Source organism: Cryptomeria japonica, chromosome 10, assembly GCF_030272615.1.
Source record: "Cryptomeria japonica chromosome 10, Sugi_1.0, whole genome shotgun sequence".
Classification (NCBI taxonomy): Eukaryota; Viridiplantae; Streptophyta; class Pinopsida; order Cupressales; family Cupressaceae; genus Cryptomeria; species Cryptomeria japonica.
This window is the reverse complement of record NC_081414.1, coordinates 557,483,719-557,502,594: the sequence shown is the minus strand read 5'-3', so window position 1 is coordinate 557,502,594 and position 18,876 is coordinate 557,483,719.

The following is an 18,876-nucleotide window of genomic DNA, read 5'->3' as shown; positions in this document are numbered from 1 at the left end:
GCTCAATGAAAAGAGACAAACTGCTTTAAATCACTTGCAAGGTTACCATAACAGACTGAGAAGGAGTTACAATAAATGAGTATGACCAAGAAATTTTGAAGCGGGAGATCTAGTTGTCAAGGAGAATCAAAGGAACCTAGCACAACGTTAAAAGCTAGGGAAGTTTGAACCTAACTAGCTCAGTCCTTCTATCATAACAAGGGTCATAGGAAATGGAACATATATTTTGGCTACCATGGAGGGAGATCCACTCCCTGACCCTATGAATAGCATGCACCTTAAATGATACTATATCTAAGGGCTGGGTTAGTTTAGGTTTTTCTTTCCACATTGCATCTCTTTTTATTCAAAGTACTGTATCACATGTAGTTTCTTTCCAAGCACATCACATTCACAATTTTCATAGTAGAAAGTTTCTGCATTGACATATATCAACATCAATAAAGTAAGGCAACTACCCAAGTTTATAATTTGTTTGCATTCAAGAGAAACAAGGATCATCTCCTTTCTTATATACTCAGACATGAAGTCTTTGAGGTCCTAAGGTCATTCATTTTCAACATTACCCTGTGACGACACTTTACTTATGGTTGGGTAGTGATTTCACTATTTGAGACTTGTTAACCCAAAATCTATCAATTGCTATATCTCAAAAACATTAACAAAATCTCTAATTCATTTGAGACACCTAGTTGATCATATGACTAGTGAAAAATCTAAAATTCTACTTTAGCACTGTTGTGATTGTCACACCCAAGTAAGTTTCATTACTTACATGTCAAGGAAAGAAAATAAAAAAGAAAAAGTGCTATGCCAAATATTCATCTCAGGGCAAAAGAGAAATGATATAACTGAAATATCATGCATACAAGTGCGACAAAAAGATTGACTATGGGAACATGTGAGTAAGTCCATCAGGGCTATGGATGCTTACTGAAAATGGAGCAATATTTGAGAGATTACAGTCTATAACCTCATTGGAGCTCTAAAAGCTTGTTGGTAGCGAGGCTCCATTCAGGATGCTTTTGAAGTTAGGCTAATCCACATAGCTAGTCATATAGCACGTTAAGGATTTTTAGTGAACACAAGAGAGAGAATTAACTCATTTGCACACACATGGGCAAAAGAAGATCAAATTTTCAAGAACCAATGGTGAAGTTTTCTATGTCTCCATTTGTAAATCCTAGTTACCAAGTGTGTTAATTTGGATATTCCAAGGAACCTTAAGGATCAAATGACCACTTATCTATGAAATATTTTGTACCTCTAATTCAATTGGTGTATTATAAAATGCTAAACAAATACAGTCATCCTTATTCCAATAAGAAAATTCATCTTCATTATGAATATTACATTAACATAGGTCATGTCAAAAATTCATTGTCTCCACATGCATTTCTGCAGATCATCATGTCATATAGGTCTGCATACTGGGGGCATAGTTGAAAAAATCCTAAAAAGCATATAAAGTCCTGAAAAAACACCAAAAACATTGGAAAATCTTTGAAAAAAATCCAAAAACATTGAAAAGCACAAAATCCTAAAAATCATATAAAATCCTAAATAAATTGAAAAAAAATCTTAAAAATCATATAAAGTCCTAAATAAATTGAAAAAAAATCTTAAAAATCATATAAAGTCCTGAAAAATCAACCAAAAACATTCAAATATGATCCTGAAAAAATCAATTAAAAACATTCAAATATCAATCTACAAAATACCAAAAACATTCAAATATCAATCCACAAAATCCAAAAACAATCAAAATCAATAAAGAAACTTGCAATAAAATGTCTCGCAAGAATCAAACACCCTAGCAGATATCCAACAAACACTTCACACAAAGTTAACAAAGGATACAACTATCTAGTCAAACATCTGCAATCAACTAATCAAATTGTCTTATCAATCATATCAATATCCATATCAAGTGATCATTATCTTGTCTTAAACAGAGATGGATACACTCAAAATCAGACAGGTCAGTCTTAAATGAGGTTCACAACTTTATGAGATCAAACATTATCAACTATCACACCAACCAATCAAAATAAAGACATAGATTGGTATGGCTGCTGAATTTTGTCTGGTTTAGTCTTTATCTTTTATCATTTGGTGACAGGTCATGTTCCTATGCTACTCAAGGATGTCCACAAGTGACTAGAGGAGCCAGGATGGTCATGATGTTTTTCTTTGTTTTTTGTTTGTGGTGTGGACCAATGAAGTTCTGGGGTAACAGTTCCAGTGGGTGTCTGTGATTGGTACATTCATTTGTCAAATATCCTATGCAAAATTCAAGGATAGTTATGCTTGTGACTATCACACATACCTAGACCCTTTTCACTATAACTAGAATGGAGGGTTCACTCCTTGTCTGCTACGTGTTTATTTCTTCAATGAGATAACTTTACATCTTGGTTCCTTATACCCTGATGTGCAAAGCTCCATTGTTACATAATATGTCGTAGTGATGAATATGTATTGCACTATTTATAAAGGCACAAAAGTTAGTGTATCCATCATCAATCTTTCCATTTCATTTTCTTATCTCATCATGCCAATTCTCTCTCAAGATCATTCTCTCATCAAACATCTTTTCTCAAATCAATTCCATCATTCAATCATCTAACATGTTCTTTCATCAATTCTCTCTAATCTTTCATTCTCATATTTACTAACATTTCTTCAACTTACTAACATTATTGTTCTGATTAATAAGAAAAACAGGTTTTAAGGACCCAAAACCTTTAACAAAGGAGTTTAAAATAGATCATCAAAGAGTATCCAGACCATATAAGAACAACTTTCAAAACGACTAGCAATAAATCTAGTAAACATAAAGGACAACAAAAGAAAGAAACAACAAAATAGAAGAAACCATTGCATAATTATAAAGCCTTCAGGAGGTCCTCTGCCTTAATCACTAGCTAGTTGTAATTGGCCACAAAAGCTTTGAGTTCATCCAGGTCCTTATTTGGCTTCTTCTCCTTCTTTTTACCTCTAGTTCTTGTTCTGGGTCCTTGAACATGTCCCGTGCCTTCAGTATCAGTGACAATTTCCAGGGTATCCTTCTCCTCCTGCAATTTGCTGATGAGGGATTTGGTATTGCTAGCAAAGGCCTTTAGAATGTTTAAGCTTTGCTCTATGATAATTGTAAGGCTTTCCTCACTTTTGCTGACTTTACTGACAATTTCCACCATTGTTTGATCCATAGCATTAACATTTTCTTTCCTTTTAATCAGGGCTTTCTCAATTTGCTCAAATCTGGGGTTGAAGGAGTCTCTTATATTTTCAGCTCTAGCAATAGTTTTGGTCAAATCCTCCACATAATCTGCCATAGACTTCCCTTCGCCAATGCTGATAGTTTCCAAAATCTAGATTTTGCTGATAGTTTCCAGAATCTGGATTCTGGTACTAACAATATTATAATAGCACGAAGCACTCCTTTTAATCTGTTTCATTATTATTTTGTCCATTTATGGTCTTTGGGGTACTATTGTATCAATCCTTAAAAATGATTAATTTGACATCCTCTAGGAGGCCTTGTTCTCCCTTCCATGTAATCATTTCATCTTGATTGACGACCACATTGGCTACCTAGTCAACAGAACCATTAGCTTCACGGTAAATATGAGATATGAAACTATTCTCAAAAATGTTAATGAGGTCTCTAGCAGCCTTTATAATGTTATTGATAGACCATGAGGGCTTAGAGGTCCCCTTGAGGCATTTGGTAATGTTGTTATAGTCCCCTTCAATCCATAGGTAGGGGAAATTCCATCTTTTTGCAAGGAGAATACCTTGGAGTGCTACCATTGCTTCTGCCTTGTGGTTTGTTTGGCTTCCTATTGGAACAACAATCATTTCCTTGCATATACCTTTATCATCTGTAAGAATAGCTCCACTTCCGTAGGGCCTGGATTACCTTTTGCAACACCATCAAAATTGACTTTGAACCAACCATGAGGGTGAGTTTTCCATCTTGCTTCTAATCATTTGTTTTGCTTGGGGTCAGAATTGCCAACATTCTTTAAACTCCAGGAACTTAAAATGTGAGATTCCAGAGGGTTTGCCAAAAAGCAGGGACCCCCAATGATCCCAATGTTCTCCACTATATCCCATTGTATTTTCTAGAAAACAATATCCTGAGTAAGAGATGTGTCCCTAAAAATATGATTGTTTCTTTCTTTCCATAACCCCCACAGAATGTGAGGGAGTGATAGCTACCACAGAGATCTCAAAAAGGAATTAGACCAATGATGATTCCAGGAGTAGAACAAATCACTGATAGTGTTAGGAAACACCCAATCAATGCAAAAACTCTTAATAAATCTTTCCTAGATTGAAGCAGAATAGGAACAGTGGATGACCAGATGGTCCACCGACTCTTCCTCCTCAAGACACAGAGCACATCTATTAGGGAATGCAAATCCTCTACCCTTGATATTGTCTAAGGTCAAGATTTTATTTTGAAGAATAGTCCAATAGAAAAAGTTGATTTTAGGGATCAAACCCTTTATCCATGCTTTAGACCAAAAAGGATTTTCAGAAGAGGCAGAGGAGAGAACACCATCCATTGAAGATACAGTAATATTACCTTTAGGTTCATATTTCCAAATGACGGAGTCTTCCTCTTTATTTAACCAGGCTGATGACATATGGTTTTTAAGCTTAATAAGGTTTGGGTGGATACTTTCAATGTTCTACCATTTATTACCTATCCAATATCCTTCAACTAAAGGACCAAACATTCTAATACAGGAGGAGGCATAAGGGGCCCATTCTGGGATATCAATCAAAGATTTATCAAAAAGCCAAGGATCTTTCCAGAATTCAACTTTCCTACCATTGCCTACTTGCCATATAACCCCTTTAGCAATGTTGTCTCTACACTTAGAGGCATGATTCTAGATATGGGACCCATTCATACTGATGTCATAATTGATAAAAGAGGAAAGAGAAGAGGATAGAAGAGAATACTTACTTCTCCATATTTTACACCATTCACTATCTGAGTGGAACATTCTCCAAACCTATTTAGACAAGAGAGCTTCATTTAGGGTCTGGATTCTTCTTAGGCGCAGACCTCCTTTACTTTTCGGTCTGCATACCTGATCCCAAGGCACAAGAGACATTCTTTTCTTTTCCTCAACCCCTGACTAGAGAAATTTTCTTTGAATCTTTTCAATTGCATCAACATACTTTACTAGAATTTTGAAAAGGCTAAGGGCATAGATAGGCATGCTTTGAAGAGAAGCTTTCAGAAGTTGAAGCTTTCCAGCCTGACTTAAAAGGGATCCTTTTCATTCAGCTAGGTTTTTATGAAATTTGTCCAGCAGAGACCTCCAAAAAGAATCAGGAGGTGCAATGCCCAAGGGGAGGCCAATATAAGTGGTAGGAAGATCAAAAATCTGACATTCCAGGATTCTGCTAATTCTATGTTGTCTTCTCTTTGGTGTATTGATGAAAAAAACTTTGCTTTTGACCCAATTAATGAGCTAACCAGATGGAGAGGCAAACTTACAAAGAGAGTCGTTCAGGGTTCTAGCTTCTGAGATACTTGATTCCCCCATGACAATGGTATTGTCCACAAACTATTGGTGAGAGCAGGTATGATCAGCTAATGAAGGTTGAAGTCCCTTAAAATATCCTTGCATCACCATGCTTTCCATAGACCTACCAAAACATTTAGCCATAATAATGAAGAGGATAGGGGAAATGTGATCCCCTTGCCTCAATCCTCTAGATACTTGGAAGAAGGGGGATGGAGATCCATTGACAAGAACACCAAAAGAGGCTGAGGTAATAAGATGACTAAAGAGGTCAACACATTTGGTGGAGAAACCATAAGCCAGAAGAACCTTCACAAGAAAAGACCAATCAACCCGGTCATAGGCCTTAGAGAGATCAAGCTTGAGGATGAGACCCTATTTCTTAGCCCTTACAAGAGAATGAATATTCTCATGGACAGTAATAATGGAGTCAAGAATTTGTCTTCTTGGGACAAAACCATTTTGCTGATGATTAATCAAAGAGGGAAGATCAGTTAGGATTCTGGTGGTAAGAACCTTGGAGATAATCTTATAAAAAGAATTACATTATTGTTAAAATGGTCTCAGTTCCACAATTTTTCGACCACTTTTTTCGAGTGGGCATTACACCCTAAGCATCATTGGGGCATACTGGGGCAAATGTTTTTTATTTTTTTTGAAACAAAGTTGTTTCGGCATTGTCTCAAAGAGGGGCAAATGTAGACACCTAAAAATGTCTCATTGATCATGTACTAATTATTTGTCTAAATTAGTTAAATAATTATATAATTATTTAATTTAAGTTAAATTTTTTTTATTTTTCTAATTTCATATTTCCTCATCATCTTACTAATTATTCTATTTCAATTACATCATCGTTTAATCATTTAAACCATTTTCTAATGTTAATTAAATATCTATTATTTAATTAATTGTGATTTTAATCTTTCAATTTAAAAAATCTTTATTATTTAAATAAATTCATTTTCAATTTCTATCTTGTAATCATTTAATCATTAACCCTCTTATAAATATTAATTAAATATCTATTTAATTAATTATGATTTAATTCCTTTAGTTTAAATAATCTTTATTATTTAATTAAATTAAATTTCTAAATAATTAAATAATTGGTAGTGGAAACCACTCTGCATGGGAGTAAAAACATCCATTGCCAGATAGATCTCATCGGGCTTTGATTCATAGTCATTCCTGGTTTGATTGATTCGATCTTGGGCTTAAACAATTTCTTTTTTGAATACCCTTTAGTCCCCTCTCTCGATTCAGACCAATTTTACCATCTGCCGTTGAGAATATCGTACATTGGGGTTTTTCGTCTTTCCTCAAATTTGGCCAATCTTTGAGGGCTTTCATATTTCTTTCTCAACATCCAAATTCGCCGATCGAGAGGGTTTGAAGAATCGATTGAGAGGTAATTTTTTGATCTTGTGGTTGAAGTTCGTTGAGATCTGTTTTCCATCAATGCCTTTAGATCCAGTGACTGTTGTGGTTTAGAGAGAGAAATAGATGTGATGTGAGCATTTGGAAGAAGGATTTTTACCCGCGTTCTTTTCTTTGCATCTTTAACTCTGACGGTTGTCACTCTTTTGTATACTGTACCTGTAGATTCAAGGCCTTGTTTTTGTGCAAAAGAGAGGGGTAGAGAATCTAACTTGGCACGTAGGGATCATTTTTTTTAGGTGTGTGCGAAGATTAATGCAACTTCATGGATAAATATTCTAGAGAACCATCAACTCTTGACAAAACAAAGGTGATGGATAATGCAAAAACCAAAGGCATGAAGAAATCCTTCAAGGAGGATGTTGCTCAACCACTTCCCACTATCACAAACGGTGCTAGGTTTGTCCTTGTTGAACCCTTGGCAGTAGGTGATAATGGCAACTCCAATGGGAAAGGTTAGGACCCTAGTTTTTCCTTGGGCTCCCTTTTTGTCATTCCTAATGATTCAATGTGTAATAAGATTGCTCTTGAAAAGAGTAGATTAAAAGATGTTGCTATTTTTCTCACTGCTGTTGATGTTGATAAATGTCCAACTCAAAAATTCCTTGATGATTGGTTTAGAAATGTGTGGAATATTAAACTAGGGTTTCATGTTTCCTTCTGTAGATTAATTAAAAAAGGGCTATTTATTATTTTTTTCAAAGATCATAAGGCCCAATTTGAAGTTATTAATAAGAAATATTTGACTATTGGTAGATGCACATTTCATGCCCTAGGATGGTCTCATGAAGCCATTAATGAAGAAATCTTGGCACTGTCGTGCCCTAGGTGACTTTTGGTTAAAAATGTCCCTCCCCTATTGTGGAGATTCATACCCCAATCGATTGAGCCAATTGGAAAAACCATTCATATGGATAATTTGGCCTCCCTTATAACGCATTTGGATGCTAGTGTTCTTGTTTCAATTAATCCTGGTTTAGATGTTCCTAAATTTCTCAATGTTAAATTAGGGGATGACATTGTCTCTCGCCCTATAGAAATTCTAGGAGGAGTCAATGCTTGCTTCCTCTACAGAAAAGAAGGGCATATTCAAAAGAATTATCCCATTATCAATCAGAAAAAGGTGTGGAGAAACCCCAAAAGGGTGCTCATGATTCCTCATCTACCTCCAAGAATCATTTGCCCTTGTCGGCCTCTGCACCTCTCATGGATAAACTTGACTCTTTAAGTAAAAAAGTTAAAAATGCTATGAGTGGAGCTAATAAAATGCTTCTTGAGTTTGATAAAAATGTAGATTTTGGGAAATTCAATGAAGCTCCCCTGCCCCACTCTGAATTGCAGAAGCCCTAGAATAGATGGATAAAGATCAACAAGAGGGTTTTAAAATGGTTGGAAAAAACCCTAGAAAGAGGAGGAAAAATGCCCAGTAGTTGGTGCTTGAAAAAATTAGAGCGGCTAAGCCCAATAGTGGTGAGCATAGAAAAGATAAAAATTTTGGGGCAAACAATTTTGCTTCTCCTATTGAAGATGTTGCACAAGAGATGTACCCCAAGAGGAGATTCTCAGGTATGAATATAAAATCTTTGGTTAAGAATTTTGAAGGGAGAGACAAAAACAGTAGTGAATTAGGTAAGGGAGGGAGATCTAGTGGGGCACTCATCAAGCCTGCTACTTGTAGGGACTCTGTAGATATGGATGTATCCTATGAGATCTCTCCATCTAGTGACCCTGTATTGGTTGAGGGAGCCCCCCCTCTTACAAAACTCACTACTGAGTCATCTATAGCCATTTGCATTATAGAGGTAATTGTTGCTGACCCTAATAGAGGTGACCCCAACCCTAGTGAGCCATCAATAGATGGTTTGGATGCCATAGGCAATAATGATAGCTTAAAGACATACATACCATGTATTGGGGTTGAGGTGGTCCCCAGTCAACCTGATCCCAACAAGGAGTCAGACTGTGGGGATGACTCCCACTATGATCAAGACTCTGTCGAAGAAGGTGATGAGATGGTTGATAGTGAGAACACTGATCATAAACCCAGAAGGAGGGGTCAACCATTAGGGTACAAAAATAAAGGACCTTCCAATATAAGGAAAGCATAAGAGAAAAAAGATCTCCCTAAATGATTCAACAGTTTTAAGACTACCAAAGAGTTACAAAAAATCTCCTAGATATGATGCAGGTGCATTTCATGGAACATTAGATGTCTGGAGTCGCTAGACAAGAAGCATATTGTTAGGAGGTTTTTTAAACCAACATAGAGATGCAGATTTTGTGATGCTACAAGAATTGAAGGCAACTAAATTTACTCTAGAGGTCAATCTTGATTTCATTTGGAGAGACTCTATTAAGATCTACTCAGATCATGATAAAGGGAGAGGGGGAGTTGGGATACTCATCAACACTAAGTGGAAATAATACATTATTATTTAGGGACACTCTCCATGTAATAGAGCAATTTGTTCCTCATTCAGCATGAATAATTCTATCATAAGTGTTTTCTCAATTTACACAATCAATGATTATAGGGAGAGGGATGAACTATGGGACTAGATTTCCTCTCTTCTTGACATTCCTTGGATTATTGGGGGAAACTTCAACATGATAGAAAACCACGAGGATAAGTCTGGAGGTGTTTCTATGGAGTGGAAAGCGGCTAAGAAACTGCATTGGGAAAGGATGAAGAATTGTAAGAAGCTCAGTGAACCCTTACTTGGTAATAAGTAATTTGCGAGAGGGATATGGTACACTTGGTGCAATTACTAGAAAGGAAAACACATAATATATTGTAGGTTGGATAGATTTTATGTACACAAAGAACATTTCTCCTTTACATAGGATGATCAGGGTAATGCAGTAACAGTTTGGCTGGTTTCCCTCTCTGATCATCACCCTATTGTTTCTCTCATTAGGCTTGGAGACACACTGACCAAGAAGGGGAAAGGTGGAGACAAATGAATCCTCAACACCCATCTCCTTAAGGATTATGATGTGTTGGCTGCCATTAACATTATTAGGTTACTCAATAAAAGAAATAAGAACGTGAAATCGCATATTAGCAGATGGAATCAAAATGTTAAGAGTTGGCAAAACTTGCTTTAGACTATTGGGAAGAAAAGAGCTAAGGATAGTATATTTCTAGAAAGAGCACTTGCTGATGAGTTGCACTGGATTGAAGATGATATTCAGAGAAACCCTAGTAGCCTTGAGTTATCCAAAAGATTTGCATAGGCTAAGGATACTTTGAGGAGGCACCAATAGGTTAAGATTAGATGTGCAATGACTAGGGCTCGAAGTCAGTGGATTCAATTTGGTGACAAAGGGTCTAAGTTCTTTTTTAATTTGCTTAGACAGAAGCATAACAAAGAAAAACTTGATAGACTATGGGTTGATAACAAGGAGGTAGTGGAGGTAGAAGATATTAAAGAGGCCTTTGCCCTATTCTACAAGGAGCTCTTCTCCTCTGAAGATTCTCCCAGTTCACAAAGAGCTAGAGAAAGATGTAGAGAACTTATCCCTAACAGAATAACTAATGAAGACTCCCATACCTTGAAATAGGCTATATCTATGGAGGAAGTGAAAAATGCTATTAGAGCCCTTATTAACGACAAAGCACCGAGCCTAGATGGATTACCTGTTGAGTTTTAAAAAGCTAACAAGGAAAGGATTAGCCAAGATTTCCATGAGCTGTATGTTGAGGCTCTTGAGAAAGGATCCCTATGAGACATCATCAACAAAGGGATTATGAAGCTATTACCCAAAGAAGGGGATACAACACTTATGAAAAATTGGAGACCTATTATGCTTCTCAATGTGTCATATAAGATCTTGGACAAAGTTATTGCTCTTAGACTAGAAAATGTGTTGCCCAAGTTTATCTGTCCTACTCAAACAGGTTTCATTAAGGAAAGATTAATTCTCAAAAACCTAATAACCAGTTGGGAAGCGATGGACCAGGCTAATGCTTTCGAGGAAAATGTTGCCATGTTCCTCTTAGATTTTGAGAAAGCTTATGATAGGGTTGAATGGGATTTTATATTGATGATGTTAGAAGCCTTCGGATTCCCTACCAAATTCTGTCAATTTGTGAAGGTTCTTCTCAAAGATGCTTTCGCACAGGTTGAGGTTAATGGCTCACTCACTCAGGTCATTAAAATTGGAAGCTTCACCAGGCAGGGATGCCCCCTTTCCCTAGCCCTATTTGTCATTGCCTCTGATGCATTGTACTACATATTGAGAGACTACACCATTTCCCCTAAAATTGGAGGTGTTGTGGTTCCCGATGGGTCATATTTGGTTAATATCTTGTTTACAGATGATACTACATTATTTGTAGAACTCACCAAGCAGAACATGGAAGCCCTTGAAATAAAAATCAATTTCCTCAGTGAGATCTCACAGGACAAAATCTCTCAAACTAAATATACCTTTCTAGGGTGGAGAGAGGACCCTCCAAATTGGTTACAACAATTGGGTTCCAGTGGAGGGGGGGGTCCTAACAAGATTGTCAGATACCTGGGGATACCCTTCTCTATCTCCCATTCTCTAAAGGAAATATGGATATGGGTTAGAGGTAAAATATAAAAGAAATTAAATAAGTGGAACAATAGATATCTGTCACTTGCTGGCAGAGTGCAAGTTGGTCAAAAGATTCTATCTTCATACAACATTTACTATTCATCTATCTCGATGTTTTGTAACTATCAGATCCTTAAAATCTAGAAAGTTATAAGGAAGTTATTATGGTCTGATGGAAAAGGAAATAATAAGATACATTCAGTTAAATAAGGTTGGTGTCATATCGAGAAGAGATTGGGAGGGATCAGACTAAAGGATCCGAGACTCCATGGGATTGCACTTGCTGTAGAATGGATCTTTCAAGCATTTGAAGGAAGTGAACCATGGAAAGTATTGGTCATAAGCAACATTATGAGGGTTGTACCTAAGGGGGCTAAATCTTGGAAGTCTTTACCCTTTTGCGACCTGGTGGCTGGACGTTTCCTAGTCTCAGTACATGGTTAGTGTGTCTTTAAATCTATCTGGAGGGTCTGGGAAATAGTTAGACCATTCATCACCAATACTAGGGCCAACAACAATGATCACATTAATGGAGAGAGATCTATTTGGTGGAACCTTTTCCACTCCTCCAAACCTCTTGCGCTTACACAAGACTGTTTTGCCAGAGCATGGGCTAACAAAGGTATTTGTTGCTTTAAAGACATGATTGATAGTGATATGCTTTTGAGTTGGGAAGAACTTAGTGCTAAGTTGTTGGCATTATGTGAACCAGTATGAGGACATAATGGCATTGCATGTTGTCATTGATGCCAATATGCTGGAGAGGAGAAAACCAGTATATGTGAGAACTGGTATGTTACCAAGAACCGGTATATGTGAGAACCGGTATAACATTGTGAACTGGTATATGTGCCAAAGTGAAGCGATGTGTTTGTTTAAGGTGAACTGGCATGTGGTTATGGGAACCAACACATGGAAGCTTTGTATGACTACCGGTTGGTAGTCTCAACTTCAGGGTTTCCAGTTGAAGTGCTTCAAGCCTGTGTGGCTCAACCGGTGACTTTGTGTGATGAGTTAGCATTGCAATCAAGAACAGATCATGTTGCCATGTCAGCCTTGTGTGCGTGAAGGATCTTGCATGAAGGAGATTATCCCTATCTACCTCGGGAATGTGCAAATTCTGTAAATGGTGATAATGTGTGATGGGTTATCAGCCGCCATGAAATCGGTGGATAACGAACAATGGAGAACGTCTTGAGATTGGTCCAAGACTGTTGCATTTAATGCAATGTTCTCAACGGTCAGGATTGAACCATTTGAATTGCTTAACCTAACAGGTTTAAGGTTTAGGGTTTAAGCTACCGACCTATCTATTTCCTATAAGGTCGATGTTGTGTTTCTTTCTAAGGTTGTTGGAAAAAGTTGTGTGTGTGTATCCAAGAGAAGAGATACATGATTCTTGCCAGACTAGAAGAGAGAAGTGATACCTGCAGAGTGTAAGTGTAGAAGGTGAAGAGGAGCTAAAGTGGATATGCATTGGCATTGAGTGTTGTTACCAGATCATTGTAATACCTATTAATCTCTAACCACTTCAATAGTTGGGAAATCCCTTAACAGGGTAGCTTTAACCAGCTTACTGTAAATCCTTTAATAGGGTGACTCAAAACCATTGAGTTCTTGAAACCCTCTAACAATGTAACCTTTAACAAGGTTTAACCCTTAACCGGGTATTCTAGCCATCCCTTAACCGGGTGATCCCTAACAGGATCGGTTCCTAACAGAACCTATTGTATTAGTATTTAACCGTACAAGGCTCCTAATAGAGCAAACTTCTAAAGAGTTCAAAAATAGCTCGTGGGTATTCATCCCCACCGTGGTTTTTCCCAGTTGGGTTTCCACATGAAAAATCCGTGTGTCATGTGTGGTGATATTCTTGTGATGGTTTGAATAATTTATGTTTGAAGGTAAATCATGTTGATCTAGCTGTTTATATATCTTTTGATGATAGATTACCTATTCATGCACTAGGGTGAAATGGAAATGAAGTATTAGATTGTATGAAAAGATAAGTGTCAACTGGTTTATGCATGTCTCAGTTATTTTGGGTTTTGCCGATTGTACTCTATTTAAGACCGATGTTACTATTTGTCTATCAAAGCACACTGTCTATTGACAAACCAGTTTTAGGATTGTGTTTTTGTCTATACTGATTCACCCCCCCTCTCAGTACTGGTTTGGTACTATCCATTCATCATTGAGTTATCAATTGGTATCAGAGCGTCCTCCAGGTCCTCTGTGTTATAAGCTTAACCGCTTGAGGTAAAGATCCCAGCCTAATGATGAAGAGGGAAGGTCCAAAGTTCAACAAAGAAAATTTTAGTATATGGAAAGATAGAATGAAGATATATATCAGAAGCATGGGTGCTCAACACTGGAGCTATGTTGAGAATGCCTATGTTTCCCTACCGGTACTCTCACCGATGACCAAAAGAGAGAGATGCAGGAGAATGGGCAAGTCATGGAAGCCCTAATTAGTAGTTTATTTGACATTGAGTTTATTGATGTCCAAGATAAGGTAAATCCCAAAGAGGTATAGGATACTCTTGAAAATATCTATGGCGATGATGAGCATGTAAAACAAGCTAAGGAAGAAAGCCTTAGAGGGAAGTTTGAAGACATGTGGATGGTTGAAGGTGAGACCATTCAATAGTACAGAATAAGAATCAAAATTGTTGTCGGAGATATCAAGATTGCAGGTGGTAAAATGGAAGATTCCACTGTGGTAAGAAAAGTCCTGAGATCCTTATTACTAGTCTATGCAATAAGGGTTACAACTATTCAGGAGTTGAGATCAATAGACAAGACTAAGGTATCCCTAGACTCCATCATTGCAAAGTTGACAGCCTATGAGCTAAATAGTTTTGATGGCAATGTTCAAAAGATTGAATCAACTTTTAAAGCTTCTATTGTACCATCCAGAAAAGGAAAAGAAGCTAACACAAGTGGTGAACCATGACAAAGTAGAGAAATGGATGATGAGGAGATTCTGATGGCATTTGAAGATCTCCTTGCCAGGAAACTTCCTAAAGGAATTGGCAAATACAGAGGTAAGCTCCCTTTGAAATGCTTTTCTTGTAACTGGATAGGACATATTGCTGTAAACTGTCCTAATGGTGACAATAAGGACAAGCCAGAAAGGTTCAAGAAATTAAAAGGAGGAAACTAGAGAAAATGTTTTGTGGCAGTTAATGAAGGTGTCATAGATGAGGAATAAGAAGATGAAGAAAATGAAGATATTGTGTTTGTTGCTGTCAAGGAAGATGTGTCAGACAAGAAGGCTCTTGTCTCCCACTTTGAGAATTCCAATGAGTGGATTATTGATAGTGGTTGTTCTCACCATATGACTGGTGACCGGAGCAAATTTATATCCTTGGAAGAGTGTGATGGTGGTGTGGCTCACTTTGGTAATGATGCACCATGTATGGTCAAAGGCAGAGGGTCAATCTCTCTGAATGGAAACTGTAGACACCTAAAATTGTCCAGTCTAATTAAATAAATATTTTATTTATTTAATTATCTAAGCTTAATTCTTCTATTGATTAAATAAATCTTTATTTATTTAATTAATTCATTTATCCTCTTCTAGCCTTATTTCTCATTTAAATAAATACATTTATTTATTTAAATTACCCTTTTCCTAAATTAAATAAATATTTTATTTATTTAATTGATCCCACTTCCTCTATTAATTAAATGAATCTTTATTTATTTAATTAATTCATTAACCTTTTCTACCCATGACACATGTCATTCATCTCTTAATTCATACACTACCTACCCCTTTCATTATTTTATTATTTCTTTTACCTACCCTCTAATCATAGCCGACCTCCTTTTACACCTCTCAATCTTATCCCTCCATTTCTTATAGTGTCTTCTATATAAGGAGATACTTCTTTCATCAACCCTAATCGTTCTATGCATTCTAATCAATCATCTTAATGACTTGACTACACTACGATCCTACTTGCAACCACATTCCGTTCTTTGTTGAGCTCTTGTGCACATAAAATCTGAGAGCAAATACATCAAACAAGATCAATGGAGATAGGAAGAATGGAGATCCAAACCCTATTGGACATGTGATGGTATAATCTTTGTGATTTCATTTGATTTGCATTGTCTTAGGTAATCTTCATATGTTATGGTGGATCTTTGTTGTTGTTAGGCTAGGGTTTTGTGGTTGAATTCATTTAGCCTTTCAATATCATTATTATTGTTATCCATTTTCACCATATATAGAAACAGTAGTGCTGGCAATGTGTACTGGGTTGATGGTCTCAGACACAACCTTCTAAGTGTTTCCCAGCTGAATGATAGTGGTCTCACTCTAGAATTCAAGAATGGAGTGTGCAGAATCAAAGGAGAGAATGGTGAATTGGTGGCCATCGACATGTAGACCAAAGGTAACCTATTTCAGATGAATGCAAATATAAGTACATGTCTTATAGCTATATTTGATGATAGCTGGATATGGCATCGGAGACTCTGCCATGTAAACTTTGATAACATTGTGAAGGGCAGTAAGATCAAGGTAGTTAGAGGGTTGCCGGTGCTAAGAAAACTAGAAAATACCTTGTGGAGAGAGTGTCAACTAGGGAAAATGCTTTCCTCAACCTTTAAAGGTAAACCTTTCACTGCTGACAATTTGCTTGATCTTGTGCATATTGATTTATGTGGTCATATGAAAACTAGGAGTGTAAAGGGTGATAGGTACTTCATGATTCTCACTGATCACTGCTCAAGAATGATGTGGGTCACATTCTTGAAAGATAAGTCTAAAGCTTTTGTAAAGTTCAAAGCTTTCAGAGCACTAGTGGAGAAGGAAAGCGGCAAAAGGATCAAGTGCCCAAGAACTGATCAAGGAGGGGAATTCACTTCCATTGAATTCAACAAGTACTATGAAGAACATGGCATTAAGAGGCAACTGTCTGCCCCCCAGACTCCTCAACAAAATGTCCTAGCAGAGAGGAATAACCGGACTGTGGTTGAAGCAGCTAGAACTATGTTGATTCAAGGAAAAGTTGCTCACACCTTTTGGAGAGAAGTGGTGAGCACTACAGTCTACACAATGAACCGGGTACTCATTAAGAAAGGTAAGCATAAAACTCCTTATGAGTATTGGACTGGTAAGACAGCTGTGGTTAGCTACTTTAGAGTGTTTGGTAGCAAATGTTACATCAAGAGGAGTGAACACTAGAGAAATTTTGATGCGAAATGTGATGAGGGAATATTCCTAGGGTATTCCACCAAGAGAAAAGCTCTCAAGTGTTTCAATAATAGGACTTAGAGAATTATGGAAAGCATCAATGCAAGAGTTGATGAAGCCTCTGAGAAAACTAAGGAAACCGACAGTGAGCAAGGGGTAAATGAACAGGTTGTAACCTTTTGGGAATCGGTTGTCAGTCAACCAAGTACTAGTAATAGTGTTCCTACACCGGTAGATGTAGATGTTGATACTGATGGAGATGAGGATGAAGAAGAAAAGCAAGAGGAATCTATCAAGACCATTCCTCGGTATGTCAAGTTGAATCATGATCCTAAGCAGATCATAGGAGATAAGGATGTAGGAATCCTTACAAGAAGAAAGTTCAGAGAAAATTCATGTATGATCTCCGAATTTGAGCCTAAATCATTCAAAGAGGCACATAAAGATGAAGACTGGATCAAGGAAATGGAAGAGGAACTTGACCAAATAGAAAAAAATGGTAATGGTCTTTGGTACCCAGACCGGAGCATAAAAATATCATTGTCACCAAATGGGTTTTCAGAAAGAAGCTGAATGAGGATGGCAAAATGATTAGAAACAAAGCTAGACTGGTGTGTAAAGGATATGCCCAAGAAGAAGGAGAAGACAATGGAGAAACCTTTTCTCCTGTAGCCAGATTGGAAGGAGTTTGTATGCTTCTTGCATATGCAACTTTTAAAGGATTCAAAGTATATCAAATGGATGTAAATTCTACATTCCTAAATGGTGTACTTGAAGAGGAAGTGTATATAGAGAAAACAAATGGGTTTTCCCTATCTGAAGACAGTGACATGGTGTGTAGGCTACATAAAGCCTTGTATGGTCTAAAGCAGGAACGTAGAGCATGGTATGAATGCCTATACTCTCATCTTGTGAAGATTGGATTTTAGAGAACAAGCAAAGATAGCAATATCTACTTGAAGGCTGAAGGAGTTCAGATCCTAATCTGTGAGGTATTTGTTGATGATATTATCTTTGGTGGATATGAGAAGATGAGTCATGAGTTTGCAGATGAGATGAAGAAAGAGTTTCAGATGTCCCTCATAGGGGATATTAAGTTCTCAATTGGACTGTAGATCCTGTAGATGAAAGATGGAATCTTTATCACTCAGTCCAAGTATGTCAAAGAGGTGTTGAAGACCTTTGGCATGGAAGATATCAAACTGATTGGTACACAGATGGTGACCAGTTGTAAACTATCCAAAGAGGATGACTCAACATTGGTTGATGAGAAGGAATACTGATCAATGATTGGTAAGTTGTATTATGTAGTGCATAGCGAACTAGATATTGCACATGCAATTGGACTGGAAGGTTCCAGAAAAGCCCAAGAGAATACCACTTGGTTGCAGTCAAGCGGATTCTAGGGTATCTAAAGGGAACTATTGATTATGGATTGTGGTATCCATACAACAAGGTTTTCAACTTGAAAGTATTCACAGATGCTGATTGGGTAGGTAATGTAGATGACTGGAAGAGCACAACCGGTGGTGCATTCTTTCTAGGTGGTAGACTGGTTTCATGGATGAGTAAGAAGCAAAGTTGTATCTCTTAGTCTACAATAGAAGCAGAGTATGTTGCAGCTTTCATGAACTGCACTCAGACAATTTGGATGAAGCATGTATTAAATGGCTTCAAAGTTCCTGTATCTAAACCGGTAAGTATATTTTGTGACAATACTAGTGCAATTAACATCTCCAAGAATCCGGTTTTACATTCTTGAACCAAGCACTTTGAGCTTAAGTATCATTTCTTGAGGGAAAAGGTTTAGAACAAAGAGATTGCACTAGAACATGTTTCCAGTAAGGAGCAGTTAGCAGACATATTCACCAAGCCTCTCCCAAAGGCTACATTTATGTACTTAAGAGGTGAATTAGGGGTGTTTCCCCTTCAGGAGGTAAACTAAAGGCATATGCTCCACATTAGTCAGGTATTGCATAGTCAAAATTTTTTTTGGATTGATGTGTTGAAGGATGCTACTCCTTGTGGGGAGCAACATAATGGAACAGGGAAGCTTGTGCCTCCACTTTGGCATTGTTGTCAAAGGGGGAG